Genomic DNA, 6,705 nt, shown 5'->3' with positions numbered 1-6,705 from the left:
GTATGACGGGGATGCTCCATGGAATCTAATCCGATTCCCTAAAAGGGAGAAGAAGTTATTTTCGCGGTACACTGTCGAGAAAGTTTAGGCAACACGCATTTGATACTTTGCAGAACGATCCTGCCGCTACCAGTAGATGTCTTGCGTAACGACCGCTAAGAGAAAATAAGAGAAAGCATGACTATAAACAGTCGTTTTTCCCACGCTCCATTTGCGAGTCCGACAGGAAACGGAATAACTTGCAGTGGTACAAGGTACCTTTACCGTGCATCGCTTGGTGGCTTGCGGAGTATGTACGTGAATGTAGATGTAAAAGAATGCTTCCTACCTTGCTCCATTTCAACAAGGAATTTGTTTCTTCTTAGGTTCTATTTTGGCGTTGTGTATGTTTAACTCGGCAGTGATATTCGGTGACGGTGAGGGAGTAGCATGGTTACCGTTAGAACACAGCAGTTAATTGGTGTACAACATCTAATAATTCCTGTTTCTGCTGTTATTCCTTACCTGCTCAAAACAAGGACTTGTATACTTATGAAAGATGGTGTTCATAAATGAAACGCACAAAATTGTAGATGTTCTAGAGTATTAACCGGTTTCTGGTTTGCAACCCCATTAATTGACTAAACTGACTATCGTCGCCAAAAAAGATACTGAACTGGTGAACAACGTTTTTTAAATAAATTATACACCGCGAGGAAGGGCAAGCAAACAGCAAGTGTTGTCTTTGACAGTGCAGTGGTAAAATAACTGGAAATGATAAACAGTAAATAAATGTGAAAAGAGCAAACTAGAGAACATTAAGACAAAACACAGAAAAAATAGTACACACGTGTGTGTGTGTGTGTGTCGCACACAAAGATAAAGTTAAAGGGGGGAGGGGAGGGAATTACTCTCAACAGAAGAGTGGATGTACTTGTAACAAAACTACCTAGTAGCCTACATGTCAATTGAGATTAAAGTAACAGTCATAACAAATAAATAAAGGTATTAAATGTGCTCCACCATGCACAGTATCTGAAACATGTTCAGGAGATTGCTGAAACAGGAGCTAACGGCTACGCAACATTTGGTTCAACAGGTAGTGTTTACATAAGAATGTTACTCCAAAATTCGTCAACATTGGATCAAAATATACTTCGTCAGCTACAATGAAAGCTAACAAGGTGGACGAGAGAACGTGGGTAAGAGAAGAAATTCGAAACAGCTACAGGATATGTGATCACGTTAAGTTCACATTTAAAACTTTGTCACGCGCTTATTACAACCGTTACTAATCCGTGCGAGTTCGACAGTTTTCATTGCGATGCGGGTGTAGATGTAAATGCAATTGTCCACCAAATATATCTATGTCAAAAAGAAAAACTGTTGCAGTTAACGAAATATAAACCGTTGACAACACCTGTTCACAATCAACAGTTTGCTGATCGAATAATGTACTTACCAAATATAACGATTACTGTGGATTAGCGCAAAGTAATGAAAATAAAGGTATTAAATACGAGTATGTTCCGTCATACACAATTTCCGCAACAACTACAGACCGGCATTTTGTAAAACTAATAATATATAAAAAATTTTATTCAGTAGCAAAGACAAAATGCAACGTTTGGAGCAAAGTGATGTATATAAAATCACTTGCAAGCTGAGTGCAAAAGTGTGTACTAATCAGTCAAGCAAAGCTGTGGCAATTAGGCTACATGGACGAGAGAGAAGCTCGCGATTGAGGAAGAAAGATTCGATCTTTGCTGAGAATCTTTTAGCAGAAAACCATTCATATGAAGTAAAATATGAAATCTTAGTTTCTGTCAAGAAAATCAGAAAAATGACCCTACTGGAAATACTGCTAAACGACAAACACATGACACGGAATACCAGCCTAGTATTAAACGACCAGACTCAATTGCCATTTTCCCCTTTGTTAAATTAAGTTTTCATTACAAATAATACATTAAAAAACGGTAAATTCATCTTATTTATCATCATTTGTCAAATGTATCTTCACATAAAAAACTTTGCTTATCCTTTTTTTCTTAATTTAATTATTGTAATGTTTTTCTATCCAAACACTCTGTCATTTTTGTATTTTTTATACACAGTCTAATACATACACTCGCTGGTGTGAAAGTTGACAGCTGTAGCGAAACTAACGCTCCAAGCGATGAGAAATCAGAGTCCCGTGCGTCGTAAGGATAATGTTTGTTTTTAATTATTTTCTACTTAATTAGCGAAATCTCTGTTATATTTTTGCGTTCTGTGCGTTAGTGTATTACCAAGGCACATGAATTATCGTGAAATACATGTAAAACAGCCGAAATACACTGATTCGATGACATAAGCATTAACTTATGCATGAAGAAATACTTTCGAATATGTATTTATTTGCAGCTTTTTCCGCTGAGAGCATGAGAATATAAACAAGTATTTCGTGCATAAAAAGAATATATTTTTGTTGTTATTTTCTTATGCAACTTTCCCTGACACCTAAAACAATTTTATGAAGTCTAATGACTCGCGCATTCTTACGCTTGACTCGACTAATAATACACGAATATTTTAGTAAATGTGATCATTTTTGCTTCAAAAACGAATATGTTGAAGGATTTTGCCGTTTGTGGCTCAGATTTAGCAACAATTGTGGAATTGGTTTCTTCTGTGTTGGGTAACAGATTTGTTGCTTTTGATGATTTATCATCACGTTTACGTGGCTTTCCCTTATGATACAATTGTGGTGGCTTATTTGATATTTTAAATAATATAGGTTTTACATTCCATATAGGTTTCCTACGTTCCACATTCACTAATTTGGCCAAAAGAGCAGCGAACAAAACTCTGTCTTGCTGGACAGATACATGACGTTTTTCTGCAAAACGTCAGGCATTGTGGTGTTTACTATCAGTTTTTTGTTATCAAATGGAAACGACATTATTCAGCAAGTGTCTGTTCGTTACAAGAGAATCGCAAATAAACTGTTCTGCAATGCAACGTTTTTTACCTCCCAGGGTCCTTAGGAAACTAAATAATGGCAAAAGTGGTGTCATTTTTTATTCATTGTCAGTCTTTGTGGCACTCCATAAACTCCCTATTTTAAAAGCTATGTTACAAATCAATATAAATATTAGTATTCGCACTCATCCGATATCGTATTGAGAGGTGTCGCTTGTTGGTCACTTGGGGCGCTGCTATCTCTGTGGGTATCAAAAACGAGACCAAGCGTCGCGACTGTGATGTTAGACTGTGCTTTCGTACAAATAATATCTGTCGTACTTAATTTTTATCTGTGTTTGCGACTTTCTGAAGATCATCCGAGAAACTGAAAGGCGGTCCGTGACCGAAAGAAAATAATTCTGCAGAACTTTTGGAAAATGTTTTCCTTTTTAAAAGAATCATAACAAAATTAATTAATTTTATACAAGCGCATTAACGAATAGCTTGAAGAAATGTTACATATGGAAGATAATTTGGAAACAGAGTAAAAGATAGAAATTTATATTTAGTGTTCATGTTTACTGGTTTGTTCCCTTTGTACTTATTAAACGTTTAGCACTTCAATTAATTTACGACTGGCCTGTCAAAGACGACATTTGCTTTGTGTGTGCACCTTACTCTTACGTGTAACATCTTTTTTAATGTGGTTCACCCATACAGTATCCTCTTTGTCGACAATAGCCAGTTGAAGACTGATGGTGGCCTTGTAATTTTGCGCCTGTCATGTAGCATTAAGAAGTTTTTCTTGCAAGAAGCGACGGCAGTTGCTACAGATTAAGGGTTTGAAGAGGCTAAACATCTAAGAGCACCAGTCTGTTATTGACCCCCAGGACGGAATCTTCGTACCCCATCTCTTTGCTTGCAGTGTTAATACTACGTGCAACTTGATGTTAAGGTCGATGGCAGCACGTCGCGACCTCACACAAATGCAGGATGCTTTCGATCGGTACCCCTGGGATTTGCAGGCTAGCACAAGTGGGGTGGTTGTAGGAATCTGGAACATTCTATAATAATTAGCACTGGAATACTTTAGTAAATAACTTTTACTTAACTTTGTCCTGCTACTGCACTCCAGGAACATAACTAATAACAATTATCTTTCTTGAATACAAAAGCCTCATTAACAAACATTAACTGGATTACACAACATGCAAGATAACACAATGCTGGTATTGCGTGCGTAATACATGCGCGAACTAGAGGCTGCGAACCTAGCGTGCTGAAAGCTATTCTAATCTGACTTCGCTCACGACCTGTAACTGACTTGGCCGGTGCGATCTGCAAGTCTGTCCGTGCCATACGGCGGCGCTGCAAGCGCCAGCGAGTCCAGAGAGGTTGCAAGTGCTGGACCGCTATCGATTATCGCAACCTCTAACGTGGTGTCTAACGTTGACATTACACGACTGTGAACTTTCGCATAGCATGTATCCGAGGCGGCACGTGGGTACCAACCCGGTATTCAGCTAGCGTGGTGTGAGACACTGTCGATAAACGATATCCAGGCCGGCAGGCTCGGCAGCCATCTGCCCTCGTGGTTAATCCGCAAATGCATTTGATCCAGGCGGGGCTTGCCTGCCCGATTCCCGGAAGCGGAGCGTTAATGCACTCACCTAGCCAGGTAGGTAAGAAGTGACGAGAGAATCCGTTGGCATGTAGTTTGTATCATCACCGACACAAATCAAAGCATCACTCAAGTAATAAATATCCTGGGGAGAAGAGAAAAAGAAAAGAAAAAAACCTCCACCGTACTCTAAATCTAAGGATCCAAATGCTCTGTAAAGGACCAAAGTCTCAAAAGTGAAATGTCGGTTTACGGAAGAAAAAAAGATCGTCTATTTAATTGTAAGACATTCAGAAGAAAACATTTTCCCATGTGAATGGGATTTGTTTTCTACGACGAGCTTTCAGTAAGTAATGCAACACATTTTTTCCTGAAAGCAGGTTGATTTTATTCAGGACTTTGATTGCGGTTTATCGTATCGCGACATTTCTGCTCGCGTTGGTCGACATCCAACGACTGTTAGCAGAATATGGAATCGGTGGGTTCAGGAGGGTAATACGGAACGCTGTGCTGGATCCCAACGGCCTCGTCTCACTAGCAGTCTAGATGACAGGCATCTTATTCGCATGGCTGTAACGGATCGTGCAGCGACGTCTCGATCCCTGAGTCAACAGATGGGGACGTTTGCAAGACAACAACCATCTGCACGAACAGTTCGACGACGTTTGCAGCAGCGCGGACTATCAACTCGGAGACCATGACTGCGGTTACCCTTGACGCTGCGTCAACGACACGACAGCCCGCGATGGTGTACTCAACGACGAAGCTGGGTGCACGAATGGTATGGGGTGCCATTGGTTACACGTCTTGGTCACCTTTTGTTCCCATTGACGGCACTTTGAACAGTGGACGTTACATTTGAAATGTGTTACGACCCGTGGCTCTACCCTTCATTCGATCCCAGCGAAACCCTACATTTCAGCAGGATAATGCACGACCGCATGTTGCACGTCCTGTACGGGCCTTTCTAGATACGGAAACTGTTCGACTGCTGCCCTGGCCAGCACATTCTCCAGATCTCTAACCAATTGAAAACGTCTGGTCAATGATGGTCGAGCAACTGGCTCGTCACAATACGCCAGTCACTACTCTTGATGAACTGTGGTATTGCGTTGAAGCTGCATGGGCAGCTGTACCTCTACACGCCATCCAAGCTCCGTTTGACTCAATGCCCAGGCGTATCGAGGCCGTTATTACGGCCAGAGGTGGTTTTCTGGGTACTGATTTCTCAGGATCTATGCACCCAAATTGCGAGAAAATGTAGTCACATGTCAGTTCTAGTATAATATATTTGTCCAATGAATACCCGTTTATCATCTGCATTTCTTCTTGGTGTAACAATTTTAATGGCCAGTAGTGTAGTTCTAAATCTAGGGGACTGATGACCTCAGATGTTAAGTCCCACAGTGCTTAGAGCCATTTGAACCATTTTTGAGCCACCTTACTGGAAGGGCCTGTATGCTTGTGTTGTACTACTCTATTGGTCGACCTCGGAGCCAACGTCTAGCTCCAACAATAACTTTCCCACCATCCACGTTGCTTCCCGCGGAGTTTATCGTTCATTGTGACAAACAGATGGACATCGGAAGGTGAGAGATCAGGGTCGTAGGCTGGAGGAGTAAGAACAGTGCAACGAAGTTTCGTGAGCTCCTCTCTGGTGCGCAGACTTGTGTCAGGCCCTGCGTTGCCACGGAGGAGGAGGAGTTGGTTTGAATTTTTGTGGTGAGGAACACGTTGGGTCGTTTCTTCAGCTTACTTGGGACAGCATGGTACACTTCAGAGTTGATCGTTGCACCATGAGGGAGGGCATCAAACAGGACAACCCCCTTAGAGTCCCAGAATACAGTCGCCTTGCCTTTACCGGCTGAGGGTTTGCTTCGAACTTTTTCTTCGAAGGAGAGGTAGTGTGGCGCCCCTCCATGGATTGCCGTTTTGTTTCCGGTTCGAAGTTGTTTCACCGCCTCTGACGATGTTCAGTAAAAAATTGTCACGCTCAGCCACGTAACGCGCAAGCAATTCTGCGCAGATTGTCCTTCGTTGCTCTTTCTGGTCTGCTGCTGGGCGACGTGGAAACCATAGGGCACACACAGCACACACCTTTGAGTACCCCAACTGGCGGACGAATGACGAGTGTGTCAGAGACGTCTAGTCGAGCAGCG

The sequence above is a fragment of the Schistocerca nitens genome, chromosome 9 (assembly GCF_023898315.1).
Source record: "Schistocerca nitens isolate TAMUIC-IGC-003100 chromosome 9, iqSchNite1.1, whole genome shotgun sequence".
In the NCBI taxonomy this organism is placed as follows: domain Eukaryota; kingdom Metazoa; phylum Arthropoda; class Insecta; order Orthoptera; family Acrididae; genus Schistocerca; species Schistocerca nitens.
This window is presented reverse-complemented; position numbering follows the sequence as displayed.